The sequence below is a fragment of the Chroicocephalus ridibundus genome, chromosome 7, assembly GCF_963924245.1.
Source record: "Chroicocephalus ridibundus chromosome 7, bChrRid1.1, whole genome shotgun sequence".
NCBI lineage: Eukaryota > Metazoa > Chordata > Aves > Charadriiformes > Laridae > Chroicocephalus > Chroicocephalus ridibundus.
In genome coordinates, this window is record NC_086290.1 from 39,659,699 (window position 1) to 39,681,607 (window position 21,909).

Consider the following 21,909-nt stretch of genomic DNA (forward strand, 5'->3'; position numbering starts at 1 on the left):
ATAAAGGAAGAAAAGCATTATTCCTTGGCTGAAATACAAATACAATAGAGATAATGTCACTTCCCAAGGAAGGATTATTTAAAACTAGAACGATGCTTGTACCTACTAATTAGAAGTTAATAAATCTGTAAAAAATGGGATGTCTAAGCCAGATTTGAATCAGTTTGCTATTGTTACTTGGGACTGAGGTCTCTGGGTGAAGCACCCAGAAAGCCCTGCTATGTGTCCTTGTCTTCCCCAATTGGCCTTTAGACTGGGTAGTGTTGTTAATGTGCTGTTTCTGTGATGCCACTGTCATTCATACAGGGATGAGGAGGCCACAAAAGACTTGGTATTTATATAATTTATTCAGAATAAAAAAACCCTTCTTTAAAAAGTTGGGGTTTTTTTCATGAATTCCAAGTTCTATACACTTCCACATATGTTTCTAGTATGGCTGTAGAAATAGATTGAGTGCCAGTCAGCCTTGCAGCTCAGACAGTGTCTCTTTTGTCATGTTGCAGCACAAAATGTTACTCAGATTCGTAATGCACTTGACCTCAGTTACATCTAGATGATGTATCGCAGACCCAGAAAGCTGTTAAAGGAACCTTTTAACATTGCCGAGTCAAATGGCTCATTTCAGGAAATACTGGAATAAAGGGTGTTTGTGCAATCTCTGTGGCAGCCTTCTGCATATGTATTATAAAGCGGTCTTTAATTATGGGATCACATTATTACTTGTTTCCACAGAACTCCTGCCTCATTAAGTGTATGGTATAGATGTGGCTCCATTTAGGAACAGCCACTCAGTGTTTTTTGTTTTCTCCTGTATTTTCAGTACATGTCTTCATTCTTTTTTGTTTTCTGCAAAGTGTAAGACTGTTCTGAAAATACTGACTTTTCCGTATCCGTCATTCGTATATGATCTTGCTGTGTCACATGTTTAGGAATTTATATTTCAGAACCCTGCAGTGAAATGGAGGCACACTTGCACTGTAGAGGCAGAACAAACTTGTCAAGTCCAAGTAACCCTACTTGTAGGTGTGCAGTGGAAGCTGCTCAGGTTCACTGCGGAGCCGTCAGCGCTCTGCTCTGCCCCTGTGTGAGCAGCTTGGGCACGGAGGTGCAGGTGGGACACCAGAGCCTGGGCAGAGGCTGGGACAGAAACAGTTGTCTAGGATGTTCCGCTTTGACTCTGAGACCATCCTTTCTCCATCCCCAGTCCTTGCTTTATTACGTGTCTCTGAGTTGTGGTGTCAGAGAGAGCTGCCCTACAGATACCTCCGTTTCTTCATCCCTGGAGTTAGCTTTAACTTCTGTAAGAGTGAGGAGCAGGTCATGTGGAAAGACACTGTGATCTTTTAATTAAAACCTGTGCATGAGGCAGCTGGAGTTTAAACTGCTCAGAAAAGTTAATTCTTTAACTTCTTAATTTTTTTTTCTTATCTAGAATGGCAGTCTCTTTAAATTATTGAAGATTCATATTTATCAAATCAGCCCATTTGAGTGTTTCAGATCTTTAAGGTTACCACAAATTGAATCGATCCTTTATCTAATTAAGAAATATCCTTCCTCAAAGTAATCCTTCATGCGTGTAACACTTAGAAACTCCACAAGAACTCTCATTGATTTCTGATATGAATACCTTAAATTGAACTTGATTTTTAGAAATGAGTGTCTTTTGGCTGATGGGTTTTTTTTCTTCTCTGTATTTTTGAAGCTTTGTATTACATTCTTTGATTTGCTGGTTGTTGAAAGGAAGCTGCCTATGGTAATTATTAAGGGGTTTTTCTCAACTATTAACAGTTAACTAGGGCTGCTTATGTGTAGCTGCTGTGAGCCTGTTTAACGAGTGCCCTTAGCTTCAGCTAAGGTTGTGTGACAGATGTCATCCGAATTGAGGTCTGTGTGTGTTTTCAAAGATTTTCTTGGGAACTTGCAATAAATAACTTAAGCTCTCTGTGCCTCGGTTACCCTTCTGTTACCCTTTGTACTGGGATAACTAATCCTTTGCCATATTGTAGAAGAATCGGGAAGGTGAAGATTGTAAACTGGGAGGTCTTCGGACATTAAAACAGTAGGAGCCTGTACGACAGAGGGAGACTGTTCATTTAATGCTGCCTCTTGAAAAGCTGTAATTGTCAGGGCTGACTGTAGTAATGTGGTTGGCAAGCGGTGGTCAGTGGTGAAGCTCCAATTGACTTTGTGGGCTCAGGACCAGATGTTTTGAGAGTAACAGGACAAACACTCAAGCGTTTGTTTTAGGGAGAGAATGGGAATGTGTAGATTCTCTGGCAGTAAAAGAAAGCAAAGATACTTCTCAAGCATCTTTTCATCACTGCAGAGAAAGCAACAACTCACGTTGTTCCCAGAGACATGCGTCCAAGATGGATCCTTATCTACTGTGAATCAGTGTTATCTCTTATAGTGTTGATGTTAATAAATTGAAAATCGGCTAAGTGTGTAATCAAAGGATGTGGTTTAATTTTACTTGCAACTCTATAGATCCTGGATAAAATCCCTGGAAACTGGAATTGCTATGAGGAACACATTGCCTATGAATGAGAATAGGAAGCAATTCAGAATTTGCAGGTTCATACTAACCATGCCATGAGAGGATAAAGAATATACTTGAATAGGAGCAGTGTTAGAGCAAAACTGATTGCTCTTGAAAGTAAATATATTTTTTGTTAGATGTTTTGTTACGTTGTTGTTACCCTTGCAGTGTATTGAGTTGCACCTTTGAAAATGTGTTTAAGCATAAAAAAATGGCGTAAGGATAACAGGATCAGTCAAAGAACCAAACAGAAGCTTCGAGGTTCTGTTGCTGCAGAAGTACTGACAGTGCACAATGTACTTGTGGTGTGAATTCCCATCCCTGAAACTGGAGGGGTAAAGTTGAAAGGGTATGCACTCCGAATAGCTCCTGGGAAACTAGGCTCTCAGCATCCATTAATGATATTGAATATGTATCTGCTCCTTTTTTGCACAGCAGGAAAGATGCCCCACAGATCTATTACATTACTCCCTCTTCAGCTCTGAGCCATAGATCATTTGTCATGTGTAAACAATCTAAAATATTCTGGGGTTTTTAGAACTCATTAAGCTATTCATATCATGGGACGTGGTAAGAGAGGCTATCAAAGGTACCATAGCGGATGAGGAACAGCCTTACTCCAATTAGAGATGAAGTGGGCTTTGAAATTTCTGGCTTTTTAAAGAAACAGAAGATTCATTTGTTCTTCCTTCACACAGACTGCTGTGAGCAGCCTGCAGCAGTAGGCTTCAAATGCGAGCCTCCGTTCAAAATGTGACTTAGCCTAGTGTATTTTCAGGGACGAGGCCTTCAGAGTGCATCCACAGCTCCTGCTGTTCAGCTTTATCACATGCAGGCAGGCAGACAACCAAAAACCGTGGACTGTCCGTTATCTGCACTGGGCAGATCAAAGAAAGGTAAACGCACAAGGCTGGAAGAAACTGCAAGAGATACGATGTAGACCTTGGTTGTGGAGGCAGGTTCCTAGAGATACCCCTGTCCTGTTTACCTGGTTCGTTTTGGCTGTCCAGTGAAGGTGGTGTACAGCTTCAGTAAGTTCCTCATTTAGTTAGATTAGTCTAAATCTCCTTTGCAAGTCTTTCAGACATGTTGAACATGAACAACTGCTAGCTTTATACTTTAGAGGATTATCTCCTGTGTTAAGGCATGTCTGGGTTGCAGACAACAGTTAGCAGTACTGGGTTGATTGCTCTGACAGAAGAGCTCTGGAAAATGTGACTGTGGAAGCTGAATATCCAGTTGTTCACTTGGCTTTTCTGTGAGGTGTGACTTGCCTCCACCTAAGAGTCAGCGCAGCAGACAGGAATGTGGGTTTGCGCTCCAGCTCCTCCCAGGCAGAGTCCTGTACCTGGGTGCAGCCCCTTGGCCTTCAGCTGAGATGCTGGTGGATGAAGCTGTGTGCTGAAACACTTCTTTTTGCTGCCTCTGCAGCAGCGCTACTACAGCACTTTGCATCATTGAGTTTCACGGCATCAATTTTGGATGATTTTGGGCCTGATGAAATACTTGTAAACTCTCTCAGCTCGGTGCTTTCTTCTGGCTAGTCGCACAAAATATTGCAAAGAAGTGAGCCTCAGCCTGACCCTTCTGAGAACTCATTCAGCCCCTGAAGGGTGTAGCATTTCTGCGCTGCCCTTTTTCCAGTTAATATGGAAAACTAGATTAGACCAGTTTGTCTTGGTTGGCTCTCTACAGAGGCAGATTTGCTGATTTTGATCATCTAACCATCTTTTGGGTATTTATAATTGATTAATGATTTGTTTCAGGAATCTGAGTTAGGCTGTCAGATCTCTAGTGTGTGGTCGTCATCCTCTTTCCTTCTTACAGTGGTTCTGTGCTTGCCTCAGGCAGCATTGGAGGACTTCCCTCATCTCCCGTGAGTTCGCAGTGTCAGTAGTTTCATCCATTAGTGTGTGGTTCTTTTGTTTTGGGGTTGGTTATTTTTTTGTTGGTCGTTTGTTTTTTTTTTTTTGTTTGATGGTTTGTTTGGTTTTTTTACATAATAAAAAAATTTGCAGTTTAATTTAATCTTTTTCAGCTGACTTACCTGAAGAGACGTGAGTCTCTTTCTATTCTTTAAATATATCTGTCTGGTTTGGTCAGCACTGTAGTGACTCGATGTTCGGGCTTTCTTTTGCCACATAATCGTTTAGCTTTGTATCTTTATTCCATCTCCAGCACTTACAGCTGTCCTGCACTCTTTTGGCCTTCCATGAAGCCCTGCTGACCTGTGCAGAGTTGCTTGAAGTCTGGTGGTTGGTTTTTTGGGGTTTTTTTGAGATTCACTACCCTTAATCTGCTGCACGTGTTCCTTACGTCTGTTGGAATAGTTGGTGTTGTAATTTCATCATCACCATTACCCAACCTGTCTCCTGCCCTCAGATTTTCAAACAGTTTCTCCCTTTTAGCCAAACCAACTCCATCTTCTGAAATGAAACCTACCCCGGGTGTTAGAAGATCTTGATGTGTCCAGCTGTGCCAATGGGTATTTTGGATAAGCACAGCTGTCTTCATGGCATGTGCCCCTCTCTCGGGGCTGGCAAAGGCTGGAAGATGGGAAATACTGGACAACTTTATTTTCCTATTGCATATTACTGGAAAACTGTCAGGGAAAGACTTTGCTAACCAGATCTGTCAGTGTGACTCCTTACAGCAACACCAACTTCACATAAAAGTTGTCAGCATTAGCAAATGCCACTGTAGTTACAGGAAAGGGATAGATAAATTATTTCAATTATAGGCATGTTCTTTAAAAACAACTCCTGATTTTATTAGCCAACAAGTATTCAGAAGACAAAGTGCCAACATGTAGAAGTGCTAATTGCATTTTCTCTGAGTCAAGCAATTGGCATGATACTTTATTTATTAGTAGCCTTCTTCTAAATTTGTCCTGGGTGTTCACCACAGGCTGCATGAGTCAGTACTGTGATTCTGAAAATCTTGAGGTTCTTGAAGCAGAGTTAACTGAGTGTAACTGTAGCAGAAAATTCAATAGGTGTCTTATTGGTGTTTCACAGCCATATTATCCTGCTAGCAACAAGTCTGTTTCTCTTTTGTCATGACCCAAGATATTAGGATGAACCTAAAGCCTCTCAAGGAGTAAACACTGTGGACCAGGCCTTAAAGGTGCTGGAGGTGCCAGGGTGGTGTGCTTGTCCATCATATGCTCATCAGAAACCTTATAAAAGGGATCCTGCTGGGACCGACCCTACTCATCTCTTGCTTTGGATATGCTTTGCATATGGACTGGGAGCTCCTCAGAGATTAGGAGGTGCTGAATGGGGTTTTGCTCAAGAGGAGAATATTATGTATGAGTTGTTAGATGGTTGTGTTTTGCTGACCATTATTTAGTGTCTGGACAAGTAGCACCTTCCCAAAGGATGCCAAATCTTTGGTGCATGACACTGCACCTGGGGGTGGGGCCTTAGACAAATCTCATTTAGCAAGTCTAACCGGCTTAGAGCTGATTTCCTTCTCAGACATCTGGAATTAACCAAAGATAGCAGGGACCACGCCTGGCCAGCATGTTGTAAGAACTGACTTTTTGTTTTTTGCTATTGGTAGGAAAGAAGAAATAGTTAAGCTTGAGTTTTCTTTTGCTTTTCTCCTGGTTACACCTCCATCTTTATCCCTCATTACAACAGCAGCGTGCAATACAGACTTAATAATTTCTTGCTTTCAGAAAGTTGCCCTGTGCTTAAAAGCAGAAGGTAGGGATGGGGTGTTGCTTTCTGCTCATGATTCAGCCACGGCCTCACGTTAACTTTGGCAAGACACTGAATCTGCCCTTCACTACCTTTCTGTGAAGTGAAATGAAATGCTTCATTTCTAAGTTTGATAAAGTTGGAGACAAGACTTCCATTGCTTTCAGTGACAATCCGTGTGCTCACGAGTACAGCGAGGCATAGCAAACTTGACTAAAAGTACAAACTGCTTTTATTCCTGCTAGCATTTATCTTCTCCCCACCCCTCCCCTGTCAAGCAGTGAATATCTCATATAGCTTTGTTCAGCTGTGATTTTTGTTACCTGCATACTGACAGAAGTTAAATCCACAGGTAGGGTGCATGCTGGTTAAGGGTGATAGTACTGGAAAATGGTCTGTCTGCTGGCTGTTGGCTTGAAGCTGGGAAGGGAAGTTCTCTCTTGTCTGTTCTCCCTCCTTCTTGGGCAATTCAATGCAATTCGTAAATACCAACAATTTGCGCTTTGTAGGTGCTTCTCCCCTGCCCAGCCTTTCCCAGGATTTGCAAAACAGTAATTAATCCTCATTTATGCTGTTATGACAATATTGCACTCATCGTAAGATACAGCAGTAACTAGAGCACAAAGCAGTTAAGGATATGCCCAAGGTCATACAGTGAACAGGTGCAGCACTGGAGAGAGTCCTCCTCTGTGACTGCTCAGCAGCACTACCCATTGCAGCTTTTCTGTGGTACATGATACTCAGTTCATAGCTCCTATCAGTCTGGTCTGCAACCTGTAAGCACATCTTTTTTTACTGTGCGGTATAACTGTGGGGTTCCTGGAAACAAGGAAGCTTTTGGTAAATTAAGTCATATTATCTGTGTTCTTTGTTTGCTGACTCCGGTTACTTTTGGTTGTTGCTGTTACCATCTCTTGTAATTTTTGGTGAATCGTCCCTGGTGAATCTAGAAACGTCTTCGGCCTGCAGATGTTCTCCTTTCTGTAAAGGAAGAAGGGGTTTAGTTGTTTCTGTGAAACTCTGATCCTTAAAGAAACCTTCCATGTAGCCTGTGTTTCAGTGGAATCTGCTTTTCTGTGGATATCCACTTTATAAGAGAACAGGCATTCTGAAGGTTCAAGCTCTTTGGTGGGACATGGTCTGATGCATTTGAAGGCATGTAAGCTATGATGGGAAGAAAGGTTCTAGTCACTGGAAAGGAGAGTTTGGTGTAACTTTGCGCTTGTTACCAAAAGCAGAGAAGGAAGGTATTTTGTTAATCCCATGATGCAATTCATAAGTCTTTAATTCATTTAATAAAATTAGAGCCTTTCCCCTTTAATAGCTGCCACTAATTGAGAGCTTTTGCTTTGTTTCAGATTGTGGAAACCTGGACTACAATATTTTGTGACTGACAGCGTGACAACGACACAAAAAGGTGGGTTTTCTGTTTTTGTTGGTCTACTGTCAGTCATTCCAGAGCACTGGAAATGCTGCACATCTCTACTTTGCTAGGATGGATTGCATAATGAATGCCTTTGGCTTGTTCAAACAAAACCAGTTAGTTTGACAGGACTCCTCCTATGTCTGCGTGTACATGTGTTATGTATTTTGATGGTGTTTTAAACAAAGAGAATATGTACGTTTCCTGGGCTGTACAGTGAAGGTGTTTATGGCACAGAGATGGAAACTTCGGTGAAAATAAAAACACATTGGGATTTTTGCCAACTTTTTTGTGTAGGTGTTCTCCATGGGAAGCGTCCTATTGGCAGCAGGAGTTGAGCTATCCGAAAGCCGGTGCTGCCGAGTACTGCACTGCAAGCTGAGTCTATAACATGGCATTTTTCTCTTCTCACACTTCAAATTTAGGGTTCATGGTTGCCAAGAATGTTCTCTGCAACATGTGCTGATTACTTGTCTGTCAGTCACCACATGCTCACTTGGTTTGAGGGTTCATTGCTCTGCTTTGTTGAAATGTTTCATTGAGGTTATTTACAGAATATGCAAATTTGCAATGCAGGACAGATGCAAAGAAATGCTGAACCCTGGATTTGCCACTGCACCCTGGCATTATCTGTTCAGAGGAGGGTTTGCGTAATGGGTGCAGACAGCTTTTGGTTATTTGAATGGCTCAAGTGAAAAACAACACAAAGAGAGATGGTAAATATAATTTTTCTCTTTATCCAGTGGCTGTTGCAAGAACAATTATTTGGTCATTCCTCTTCAGCCAAGAAAAGTGCTGGTCTCAGCTACTGGAAGTTTTCAAGCACCAGGTTTATCTGGTGACACTGCACAGCCATGCCTAAGTCATAGGCTTGGTTTTGGTTTTTTTCTTTCCTGGACCTTGTTCATGTCCTTCTTTCTAGGGCGGAGAATGGAGTAAAAACTGGGACATGCGTTCCCTGCGTCTGTGTGCTGGGGGTAGTTTCTTCTGGCCACAACATTGCTGCTCTTACTGCAGCCCCTTGTTTCTCTCTTGGAGGTCGCAGTTCTTTTTTCCTATGTCTGAAGGCATGAGTCTTTCTAGAGTACGTGTCCGCAGCAGGAGAATGAGTGGCAGTGTCTCTGCTGGGTATTTCAGAGTGCAGTGTTTGTCGCCAGCTCTGAAATACTGCATTATAACTGTGATGGGCTGCAATGCAGACATGCTGGTTGTATTTTCAAGATGCTAAAAAGAATTGCCATAATTTTGTAAACCTTGTTTCATGTGTTTGTGGAAGGCAGTGAGAGAAACAGGTGAGGTGTGAAAATTTATCAGCAAGCCTCTGGTTGTCAACATACTTGAAATAAAACTGCCAGGGTCCTGCTCATGGTGTCAATCCTTGACCAGCGAGAAAAGGTCTAGCTTTGACTTCAGTGAGTGCAAGGTGCTTCTTTTAGCTGCTCCTTGTCAGCCTCTGTGTGTCACTGAACATGATTCATTAGGCAAAAAGTTAAATGGTCAGGAAGAGCTGCGTCTTTCAAAGCTGTAATGAGGCCAAGGCAAATAACTCTAGTGCAAGAGAGTGATTTGAGAATCTGAGCTTAAAGTGTAGATGAAGCTGTTTGGTGGGTGCTCTTTGCAAAGCGCAACAGTGAAGTTGAGGAGAGTTTGTTCTGCATTTAAATTCACTGGTGCAAGTCTGAGCTTCAAAAGTTTTGATGGCGGGTGTTGAATGTGCTGTCCGCTCTTACCAAAAGCTCATCACAAGCAGCCACGCGCGTAAGAAGGAAAGGCAGTGCAGTGCAGGCTGGTGAGCTGTCGGCTGAAAAGGACAGGTAAACTCCTGTCTGCTCTTAGAATTGAGTAGTAATCTAATTCTCCCTGTACCCAGAATATGGGTACTCTCAGCTGTGTTTGAGCTGCTCACAATTTATCATGTGAAGAAAAGGTGTTCTTGCATAAATGGAGAGCAAAAAAAATTTCTTGTAATTAAATAATTGGTTGCCTAAATCTCATTTTAGTAAGCTGATAAACAGGGAGTGCAGGCTGCAGGAGCAGCCCCAGACCAAGGCTGAATAAACTCTTTAAACATTGAATTTCGTTAGTTTTTCTGTCTGATACTATTCTCTTTCCCTCTTCTCCTGCGTGGATCTAAGACGTGTTGAGATCATGTTACTTTTTCATAGCACACTAAATGTTCAGCTGTCCCTTTTGTCTTGATAGCCTTCCTTGTAACCCTCTCTTAACCTCGTACACAACGCATGTAATGGCACAGAAAAAAATCTGCACGTGTTTCTTGGCCTGACTGTGTTGCATCACTTTCTGGATTGCCCCAAAGCGCCTTTCCTCTCCTCCTTGCTGATCACACAGCAGTTGTGTATCTTGCACAAAGGAATGAAAGCAAGTCCATTTGTCTCAGGCCTGTCTCTGCAAGCTCAGGCACATATTAAACCTAAATATTACCTATTTTTTCACACTTGCAGGGCAATAAAACCTAAATCCTCAAAACGAAACATTAAATATAACTGCAACATTTGTGTTTTACTGAGAATCTGAAAAAAAAAAAGGCAACAAGCCCATGTTTTTAAATTTTGTCAGACTATTTCACAGGAAAAACATGAGTGTATGTAGGAAATAGTTCCCAGATCTGTACTAATTCATGGTGAATTTCCAGGTTTTATGAACAAAAAATGTAGAGAATTTTATCAAAAGCCTAAGACCTGCATTGCCTGGCTTAACGTGAGGCCCTTCGGTGTGGCTTCTGCTTGCAAGAAGTGTGCTTGCCCTGCTCTCCTCCTGCAGAGAGTATGGGCTGTGGATGGGCACCTCAGGAGGGCTGTGGAGGTCACGTGTGGTTGGGCCATTTTCTAGAGAACCTTTCTCTCTCCACTGAATCTAGAAAAGGCGCTTTTTTTTTTTTTTTTTTGAACACTTCTGCTCTCTGTCAAATGTGAGGTATGAAGAAACTGAGTGAGCTGTTGTTCTTAGCCCTGTAATCAGAGAGATCTAGCGGAGTGTCTGCCTCTATATTCATGAGAGTGGTATGAGAACTGTGATCATCATTTATAGCATGGAGTCTTTTGTGCTTCTGTCTTTAAAATTGCTGTTCTTTCAGGGTGTTTATTTTGTAAAAGTGGTCTGCTGTAGCACAGCAAATAAATGATTGTAATAAGGCACCTGATCTCTTGGAGAAATCCAAGTGTCATTGCACCAGGGTGTTCTGGTTCTCTGGTTCCCAGTATGAGATTATTCACCTCAAATTGTTTTCTGGAGCTGCTCACATGTACTCATCATTGCCAGTCTCTCCTACTCTGCAGCTGGGAACAGAAAGTGTGAAGGGGTTCCCTACTTTTCTTCAGTAGTGCAGGCACCCTGAACCAGCTGTGCTTGCAGTAATGAGTCTGATGGACCAGATTTCTCATTGTCATGGCTCTACTGAAGTCAGCACAAGTCCGTCAGTATTGTACAGCAGCAGAACTGGCTTGTTGGTTTTGTTCTCTTTTAGGTGCATCTGGGCATATGGACTACATGTCCAAATCCCACTCACTCAAATAATTCAAAGCCTGAGATTATGAATATACAAAAATAGGTGCCCTTTTTAAGGGCCACTTTGTTTTTCATTGTCTGAGATTACATATAATGGATAAAGATACAGAGTTAAAAAAGCAGCAGTTTTCTGAGCGGCAGCAAATGCTTGAGTTAATTTTCTACCAAACACCAGATGTGAAAACCAGAGGCAGGGCCAGAAAAATATTTATTGAGGGAGTATCTGAGGAAGTTGTTCTTATTGACGCCAGCAGCTCCGGAGTGCTGGTTAGTTAACCAACTAAGTGTTTGTGGGTTGCTTTTTAATGAATAATTCCATTGCCAGCAATGTCTTCAGGAAGAAACAGCAAATGGAAGGAACAGGTGGTACACAACTTTTTTTTAAAAGGAAACAACATATTGTAGAACTGCAAGCGTCTGCTTCTGCTTAATGCTCAATCTTCAAACACTCTCTAATGCAGTTCATTTATGTGGAATGAATTGCTAAACCAGCCAGGAGGCACTTACAATACTTTTTTTTTTTTTTTATAAATTCTTGTTTTAGTTATTCAGTGGGGTAAAAACATAACCCTTGTTACCTCCTGCATGCCATACCAGGAGGTTGGGAGGCAGTCGGATAACAATTTTGATTAGATCCTTCTCCAAAGGAGTGAGTGGGAGTTTTGCTCTTGACTTCAATGGGAGTAGGAGCCAGGCCCTTTCTTTGTAAGACAGCAGGGATGTCTTCTGAGACAGTACTAAAGAGGAGTCGTTACACCCTTTAATTCTAAACTTAAAAGTTTAAATTAAGAAAGACAAGTCTCTTTGGAGAGAGAAAACGTATTTTATGAGATTATCTGAGCTAGCAGGACAAACAGGCAAGTTTGCAGGTGAGCAGTGAAGACCTGGATAACAGTTTCTATTCCTGAAAGCTTTTCTTGTTTTTTTGTGTGTGGCTGTTTTTTTGGGTTTTGTTGTTGTTGTTTTTTTTCTTTTGTTCCGCCCCCCCCCCCCCCCCCCCAGCTGCTTAGATGTTTTCTCTTTCTACAAGGCTTGCTTCACTTACAGCCTTTGATCATAGTGGCTGCAACACCTTTTTAACTTAAGTATCTTTTGTTATTAGTGGGGAGAAAGCATTTCAGTGTGTAGCACTCAGAAGCTTTTCTGTTACTTACAAACCCGACTCATGTTCTGTTCATAGATTTTTATCTCCATTCCTTATGTGTTTCTGGAACCATTGCCGCTCAACAAGTGATATGTCAAGAGTTTTTCCTTTCTCCCATAAAGTCACTTCCAGTTGTTTTTTGTTTTTTTTTTACACTGGTGCCAATAACAATGGATCCAGGGTTAAAGCTATTCGATCTGATAGGCAGAGCTGCAGTGAGACCCCTAAAGGGAATGTCACATTTTCCATGTGGCCAGGTCTGTCAGAGAAAAAGGGATGACATCCTGAGAGAAAAGAGATTACAGTCATAGGAAGAATCGGTTGTTTTTCTTGTGGCTTTTAACTGCTACAAGCATAAACATGCCTCATTATCTAAAGGCATTACAATACCTCTTTTAGTGTTGCTTCTCACCTTGGAAGCATAAGGGATTAATGGGAGCCATTCACTGAATTCTTGATTTTCAGACTTTGAAAGTGGATTGTAAAATTCAGTTCATTTGTTTGGGATGCAATTCACTTGTCTGAGCAGTTGTTATAGTTTGAGAAACCCACAACAACTTATTGTTGTTTAGACAATTATTCTATCACCCGATGACCCCTCCCCAGCCAGGAGAGCGAATCAGGGAGAAAAACCCAAGGAAACCCAAGAGTTGAAATATAAACAGATATAATAGAATAAGACTAGATAATGAGCATTAATAACTAAAGAACCACTATTGATCCCAATAGCAATATAAAATGTACAAGGATTATACTCATCCCATTCCATCAGCAGGAAGCTGCGCACTCCCAGCCGTGAACAGACGATGTGGGACACTGCAGGCGCTGTGGCTTCGGGAGGAAGGGAAGTCTGGCACCGGGGCGAGGACTTCTCAGGATGGCAGCCGTTAAGGGAGAGAGAACTCTGCAGCAAGTTTTCTAATTTATATTGAATGTAATGTTCATGGTATGAAATAATCCTGTTGGCCAGCCTGGGTCAAGTGCCCAGGACTCGCTCCTCCCCATCCCCGCTCCTGGGGAGCTCAAAAACACTGAGACCTTGAAACCCACATACCATAGCTGGTTATAAAGTAAATATTTTCACGAATTCAGACACCAGAGTCTTCTAAAAGTGCAGTTTTCCCAAGCTTTAGAAGATAAATTAGTTCTGTGTCACTCAAACCAAGACAGCAATGTATAAAGGCAGGAGTTATTTCACTTTAAAACTTTCATACGAAACCCCACTGTTTTTGCTTGGAACTGGTTTGCCTTTTTACTATTATAATTATCTGGTTATTTTACTGTATGAACGAAACACACAACACTTTTTAGGATACACAAATCATGTGTCTTCTGTTACCTCTCCTCTGGATATTTGTGTGTAGCTGAAATAACTTTGTGAAGTCATTGGGTTTGTAATTCCTAGTTTAGCATTTGTGTCTCAAATCCCCATGAAATCAAGTCAGCTTTACGCTTCTAGGGAATGCAGTCTGATTCAGTATGGAGAATGTTTGCCTAGAAGTTGAGGGAGTTGGACATAAATGGGACCTCAAAACATTTTGATCCTGACCAGTACTTGTTTAGAGGTCCATGTCACTGTTGCCCTTATTTAACCACTGTTAAACAGGGGGGTCTTTATGTATTGATGTTTTTCTCCATCAGATAGGTTTATAATCCAAATGTACAACACAGTGCTTTGCTAGACATTGATATAGAATCACAGAATTGCTGAGGTTGGAAGGGACCTTTAAGATCATCAAGTCCAACCATTAACCTACCCTGACAAAAACCACTTCTAAACCGTGTCCCTAAGTACCACATCTACCTGTTTTTTTAAACACCTGCAGGGATGGTGAATCCACCACCTCCCTGGGCAGCCTATTCCAATGTTTAATAACCCTTTCAGTGAAAAAATGTTTCCTAATATCCAATCTAAACCTCCCCTGAATATAAATGCTGTTATCTCACACTTTGATGCTGCAATGGTGGTTGTTTTGAGCTGAGGCTTCCAAAGGCCCCTCTTCTGAACAAGAGTCGAGGGGAATTGTGTGGCTGAAAATGTGAAAACCTCAATCCTCAGTTTTTAAGTGCAGTCCTAGGAGGGATTTGGCTGTGGCACAGAATTGGAGGCAAGAATTCAACTGATTCGTGTGCTCTTCGCTGAGCTGTCGCACTCATACTGCTCTTTCCAACTATTTGAATCAAAAAGTCAGAGCTAGGGAAGATATACAATGCATCACAATGGTGCTGCAGTTGAAATCCAGAACTTTATAAGCTTTTGTTCATTTTTTCTTTTTTGCTTGAGGTACCCGCTGAACTAAATAATGGTCTTCCTATAGAAACATTTATGGGGATATGTGGAATGGGGACAGGAGGCAGGCGGGGGGCGAGGCTCTGTGTGATTGAATGTGTGAAGCAGGGGGGAAAGGCTTCTAGACCTGGGGCTGGTTTGGAGCACCACCAGTCAGGGAATAGCGCCTGCCCAAAAGTCCTGGCTGTGGAGGTGGGATGAGAACTGAAAGGTGCAGGGGTTGGCTCTTTCCAAAAACAAACCTGCACTGAGTCACAAATGAGTTTGAACTCATACAAGACTGCGGGTAGAGGGAAGGCCGTGTTCCCCAGCAGTGTACAGCCCAGCATCTTTTCCTGCCCTGTGGCTTGGGGGCTGAGTTTAGGAGCCAGAAAAATGCCATGTTACTCTTTTGTGAAGGTGTTTAGTTCCAGAGCTGAGGCAGACAGAGGGGGAAGGAGGACCCTCCTTGGAGATCCATTCCTGAAGTACAAAGGGAGCATTAGTATCTCTAGGTTGCATGTGAGGAAATAAGGCACGTCTCAAGACATAGGTATTATTTGCAGACAGTGGGGAAGTCTGTGGCCCAGCTAGGATCAGACTACAATCCCCTGAGCCCCATGCAGTGGTCTGTTGTCTCTTCCATCAGTGTCTGTTTCCACTGGACATCTTAATTAACAGCTTATCCTGATCTAACAACTAAGAAATAGCTCTGTAGTGCAAACAGTAGCAGCATGGACAAATATGTGTATAAACTTATATTTTGTTTGTTATTAGAACAGGGGTGCGTGCATCTGCGGCATGTTATCATGTGCTCAGGAGAATACACGGACCCCAACCCATCAAGTAGTAAACTATTGCTTTGGGTGAAAAGCTGTCGCTTTTCTCAAGCGAATGAAAAGGCGAGTTTTATGTGTGAGCTTTGGGAGCTGACCTAGAAAGCCTGGACTTTTAAATTCAATTCTGACTGATTCTGCCAGTATTTTTTTATTAACAATTATGCATTTTCATAGGAAGCAAGAGGTGAGACTGAAGATTGCTGTGCTTAAGCTCTTCATGTCAGAATGTAGTTGAGCACATTGCATTTGTGCTAGAAAGCTTGAAGCATCAGAGACAGATGCTTATTTATCTCTGAAATTGCTGTGGCTCCATTGATTTCAACAGACTTGCACTCACATGCATTTATAACAGCCAGCAAACAGGCCCTTGAGTCTCAGAAACGCACCATGAAGATACCGAGCAACATCTGTAACGTAGCAACAGGAAAGCCTTTATGCTGTTCTCAGTACTGTTGGTCTGAGGTTGGTGGTAATAGTGAGCATGTGGTGGAGGGTTTGCTTTCTTTTTGTTCAGGCAAGTCAAATTGTTTGGAAGTGTAATGCCTACCAAATTTATAAAAATAGCAGTTATGGTAGTGGTGCAAGGCCCCAGCTTTGAGGAACCTCAGCTTTGGTTCAATACGAAGGCTTGGGAAGACATCACGCAGCCCCGCAGCTCCATCATTTCTCCTTGCTTTCCATGGGATTAATGCTTCCCCTGTGTGAAGTTTGGCCTTCCTGAATCCATCAGAAACTTTGCCAGCAGCGTCTGGGGTCTGTTTTCCCCCTCCAGGCCCTCTGGAGCATTGCCACAGGCTGCGTGGGCAGCAGAAGCCCCAGCTGCCATCCCACGGTAGGCCCTTGGTGTTTGCTGTGCTGTCTGGGGATGAAAAGGAGCTGCCTTTGTGCGTGGCAGAGGAGGTACTGGCCCCTGGAAACCAGTCGCGGGCCACAAGCAGCCATTACGTGTTCCTGGGGATCGGCATCCCTGCCGGTGTTAGCGCTGCGGCCGGAGATCAGCGCCTGCTGCCTGGCTGCTCTTTGCCTGCTCTGCAAATAAACCATTCGAGAAAATGAATTACTTGGATCAAGCCATTCCGAAAAGAGTAGCACCGGATCCTGCACAAGCCAGACATTGCCTGAAAGATATCCTGTATTTACACAAAACGTAGCAATTAGGGTTTCCCCTGGTATCTTTTATGTTTTGCACATTGTTTGCCTATTATATCTGCGAGGGCAGAAGGGGAGGTAGCGTGAGTGTAGTAGCTACTGCCCATAATTATGCAGCCAAAAGAAACAGAAAAAAGCCTTCTAGGTGTTTTCTACATCTTGGGATTTATTAGGTGTCTCATGTGCTGACAGAACAAGATGTAAAATTGCTTCAGTGTTCATCTGTCACCGCGTGAGACAAGAAGTAAGTCTCATAAAAGTACTGTAGAGCAGGAACTTGGCTTGTTTGTTTGTGCCCATCGTGGGCAATTCTCTCTCTTTTTTTAAATGGTTTTCAGGTTTCTCTGTGAAGAGACAGAAGTGATTCTGTTTTTACAAGTGCAGTGCAGGGGAGAGCATCTTTCATTTAAAGGATATTTCAAAACAAAATCTAGAGCTGTGTTTGGTCTGTTTCTACAGCACTGCTGATCATTAACAAATATAATTTGCAGTTTGGAGAAATCCTGTAGCCTATTTCCTTATGTGGAAATGTTACTTCTTTCACTTTGTTCTTTGGGGTAACTGTAATCATTTGAAAGAAGAAAGGTAGAGGAAAAGAAAGTGTGTTTTACTGCACCTCAGCTGAAGCAGCTCTGCATTTTCTTGGCTACTGCAGTGAAGCAAACCCCTCCATTCTGGAAGATGATAAAAACAAACATATGAACAGAAGCCACTTACCAGTCGTGCTACCCAGCCCCGCTAGGACCTGACTGATGAACTTGCGCTGCCCAAGTGCTTGTATCAAAGAGAAATGGGGAGGGAGGGGGGCTCAGACCCCGCTCCTGCTGCTGGGAGGGCACCCCTGTTGGGATCCCCAGAGTCAAACTCTCTTCTTTATCGTGAGGTTGCAATGAAAGCAGCAGGTTTAAGCCTGGGTGGGCCTTGCAGCCTGTTTGCTGAGGCAAGAAGGTTTGCAATCAGGCTGAGCCGTACATGGAGCGGCTGGCTGGTTGGAGACTCATGGGTTTCGCGGGGGATGTGCTGTTTAGACCCTGCAGATTGCCTGGACAAGCTGTGTGCTAGATAAGTTATTTTGGGGTAGGGGCAAACTCTGATATTTTTTTTAGATAGAAGTCAGGAGTGACGTCATGCTGACTTCACCCATCCTTCCTTAGTGGGTGCTTATGGCTGTGAAAAGAGTGAAAGCCCTGACTAGCACAGGGGTGCTGCTGTTGTGTGTGGAAGCATCTCACAGAATGGTAGGGGTCGAAAGGGACCTCTGGAGATGAATCTCCTGTATTCCCAGTTGAAAAGATGAATTTTGAAGATGCAAGCACTCCGTTTTGGGAGCAGTATTCATTTGACAGATCCCAGACACTGGCCACTGATGTAGTTGGTGCAGTCTTTTTCAACTGTAATCTCTTTGGGCATGTTCAAATGTGAACGTCATGCTGTCTGCTGCTTTAGCTGAAGCATATCAGGCAATCATGTCACCTCCTTATTGTGACCAGCCTCGCTATAGGCTTTTAGAGCGCTTTTGCTGCCGTGCAACCTGAGTGAGTATCTGCCCATAAACAACAGGTTAAGGGCTGCCTTAAGAAGGCTCCTGTTCTGTACGGTGTTTCCAGAAGCTACTTTCTCCAGCCTGTGTCTGGTGACACTGACATTACAAAGATGTGGGACCTTAGAACTCTTCTCTAGGTTTTGTATTTTGCAGTGTTCAGCTTTGTATTTTGCAGTACTAGCTCTTCTTCAGGTTTTGTATTTTGCAGTACTTCAGCTCAGTTATGGAGAGAAGGGAGGCATGGGAGATGCCAAGGGTAGCACACACAGGGTATGGTACATATTCGGCAGGTAAGGAATAAAGCTGAGGCTGAAGGTTACCCAGCTGTCATGAAGGTTACAGAGTGTATTTGCAGAAGAGGCAATCTGCATCTCATTTTTAATCTTTGAAATTAGTGTCAGTGCAGAAGAGAGTAGGCAAGCCTCAGACAACTTTATTGTGGTTATGAATCACATGCCTGGGCACAGCAACTGTGATTTGTGGGTTCAGGGCATTTTTAAAGTGCATGACTTTGTGGCTAAAACTTGCTCTTGCAAGGAAAAAAATTGAAATGAGAAAAAGGCAGGGGGACACTTAGACAAAGTGCAGTGACTGAGAGCTGGTCCGGAAGTTTTCAAAAAGCAATGGGATATTTTTCTGTTTTAAACATCAGTTTAGAGTCTTTGAGCTGGAAATCCCAAGCTCAGCCCTACAGGTCTGGAAGTACTGCTGCCCTGCCTGCAAATCCTGTGTTTCCCCCTTGGACAGAGCCCTTTGCAGCCGGAGCAGGGGGTGGCATCTTGCAGAGCCTTCTATCAGAGAGAGCAACGTGTCCCAGCCCTGCAGCGGGGTCAGTGTACCTGAAGGCTTGCTGTAAGGCCCAGGGGTGGTCAGTACAGCCTTCTCTGTAATGGTGCAGAGCAGACACCACCCTGCCTCTGTTAGGCTGTGCCTGCCTCAATCAGGAAGCAATATTAACTTTCTAAGTAGCTTTATAGAGCAGTTGGAAGTTGGGATTCGGGTATCGGTTCACCAGTGGCACGTGGGGAAGTGGGCTGAAAGTCTTGAGTTTTGCATTTGTAGGTGCAGACATAGTGAAGAGATTCTCAGGAGATGTTAGCCCACAGTGTGTTTTTCAACTTTCACAAGAGCAACAGATCTCAGGAGACTGTCATCTACCTTAGGAGTCTGAAAATAGACCCTTGGAGCAGGGGAGAAGCAAAGGTGATGCTGCTGTGCTACTGAAAGGGCTTGGGACCTGGTGTGGTCAGATTGCTCCTGGCTTGTTCTCCAGGCAGATTGAACAAGTGCTTGCATTTCTAGAAAGGATACTTTCTTCAGTTCTGATTGATTTCCTCTGCAAATACGCTACCTGGTTTTGTAAGGTTACATGAACTCTGTGTATCTCAATACGTATGCTGGTAGACTCTTTGCGTGGGAGCAGTCACATTTACCACTTTGATTTAAAAATGTCTTTGATTCTCCTTGGAGAATCCTCTTTAAATCTTGCCCTCCTTTGGAGATGCTTTCTGATCTCCACTTGATTAAAAAGTATACTACAGACCCTCTTCTCCACCAGTGACCAGTGGAGGGGTGTATTGGTGAGTTGTTGGGAAATGGGTGCTACACTTGCCCCCGTGTGCATCCCCTGTTACAGAGACCAGTCTGTCTGTTTCACGTGTTCCTCCACAGGGCCCCTGCGATTGCGTGTCTTGTCTCTGTCTTGTGTAATGCGGTTGTGTTGCATTGTGCTAGGGCATGCTTTTAAACTGCAGGACTTTTGAGTGCTGATTGCAAATTGAACAGGAAAGATTTGCTTGGATTATCATCAGGAAAACACTAGAAGGCATGGCCTTTCTTCTGCCTCTCAGTGCAGAACAGAGATTTTTGTTGCATTCTGCTCTGAAACAAATTGGTAAATAGCAGGAATGTTGTTATCTATAACAGGTTAGCTGCTGAGGTGTCTGTAGGCTTCCTAGGTGTTGGAGGAGGTGGGGTGGAAAAGACATTAAATAGAGATAAGAACTTTTTTTTTAAAAAAAAAGTCATGCAGAGATGTGGAAATAGCTTATTCAGGCCGAAATAACAAAATCTAGGAAAATTATGCCAAATCAAGCAGTGGAGATGAAAATTTTGCCTGAGCGCAGAGCTCAGGCTGTGACTATTTACCATCATGAGGTTAGATTGGGGGTAGGGTAAGCTGCAGGGAAGTGCAGCAGCTAGGAAATAAAAACGGCCATAAGGTCGGCGCTCGGAGCCAGGTAAATGAGCCGTGCTGTAGGACAGGACAGGGGCAGCGCCAGAGCTCCCTGTAGATGTGGTTCCAGCGGTGACGTGTTCTGGTGTCGTCCTTGACAAGGAGAACGGGGCTGACAGTGACTGGCTATTCCTTATGTGCTTGTTTGCATTCATGGGGAATTTGCTGTGATAAAGTACAGTACAGCCTGCATGTAAAGAACCGGTGAAAAACCATGACCTTTGTTTTTAACAGTTTTCGTACTTTACAGTACCTTGTAGCGTCTCTGTAGCTGTGTATGATATAGGAGTAAAAACAACTTGCCCCTAGGAGTGAGGGGGAGCCTAGCAAATGTGAGCTGTGCAAGGGTCTGGGAAGAGCCTCCGACCTGCCTCCTGACGCACAGGACGCACAATCGTTTGAAAGGCTCTTCACAGAGAGAGGCACTAAGCTCAGCCCCGCCTTTTGTAAAAGCATACTTCATGTATGTAGGAATGATGCTGGTTTCAGGTGTTAAATGCTGGTGGAGAATAAAGGGAGAGGCAGTCCCTTAAACATCTAAAACTTTAAATTGTCTTTTGATAAAAGTAACTTTCAGATCCCGTTCTCTGTTTGCTAGCTGCTGGAAGATAGACTTCCATTATAAAAAATGATTATGACCTGAATATTTCTCCCAAGCTTTCGTATCAATTTCATGGCAGGTATTAGGGAAAAACACAGTTCTACATGCTATGGGATACTTCTTTGAAATGTTTTTATTTTAAAATACAAATATAGGAGCAGTTGGTGCATGATTGTATTATGAAGAATCTTACATAGGCATAACAGTGGCCGTAAAACCTAACGTCTGAATTATTGTAATTTTTGACCATTACTTAATGGTCAAAATTAATGGTCAAAAATTAATGACAATTAATTCTGGGAGTGAGTACCGGGAGGTGACAGTAATGCCACATCTGGCCTGTGCATTCAGGCAGGGAATCCAACAACATATCTAGACTTCCTAGACCAGATGTTTTATGTGTTACATGTTTAAATTTTGCAGTTTCGTATAACTTCTTCCCCAGACCAGTCCTTTCTTATGATCTAAATTTTGGCCTTCACATCCATGGCTGCAGCCCAGCTAACTTCTGTAACTTACCTGGTCCTTCACAGTTCTGCTGGCTGCGCAGGAGCCAAACTCAGCGGCGGTGCAGCAATGGGAGCGTTTGGGGAAGAAGGCGCTGGTTATGATGCATGTCGGGTGCAGAATGTAGTCCTAAAGAAGTACGGAAAAAAGATGCTGAGGATGGGGGACTTACCTAGTCCAAGCTGGTGAATGGCTTTTCTAGGAACGATAACTTTGAGCCACATAATGGAAATAATAGAACCGACCTAAAAGAATGGGTCAATGAGGTGATGGAAGCTCAGCAAGTGGTGGAAAACGGTCCTGGCTTTTCTTGCTCTTCGTTAGTGTGATATCAGGATTGATCTAAAGTTAGCTGTGTATGTAGAAGGACACTCTTTGTAACCATGACTGGCTTTTGAACACTGATACGGGGCAGAGCACAGTGTAGTAT

The 21,909-nt window shown here is 43.1% G+C and overlaps 1 protein-coding gene across 34 annotated transcripts in view; it reads left to right on the top strand.

Annotated features, from left to right (window-relative positions):
- The window catches only part of MAP2 (microtubule associated protein 2), a 229,008-nt gene that overhangs the window by 38,500 nt on the left and 168,599 nt on the right, over positions 1 to 21,909 (top strand). For all 34 annotated transcript variants that reach the window (XM_063342104.1, XM_063342119.1, XM_063342112.1 and 31 more), the window contains exon 2: positions 7,602 to 7,660. The gene's annotated coding sequence lies outside the window, so the exon portion shown is untranslated. The remainder of the gene's footprint in view (positions 1 to 7,601; positions 7,661 to 21,909) is intronic.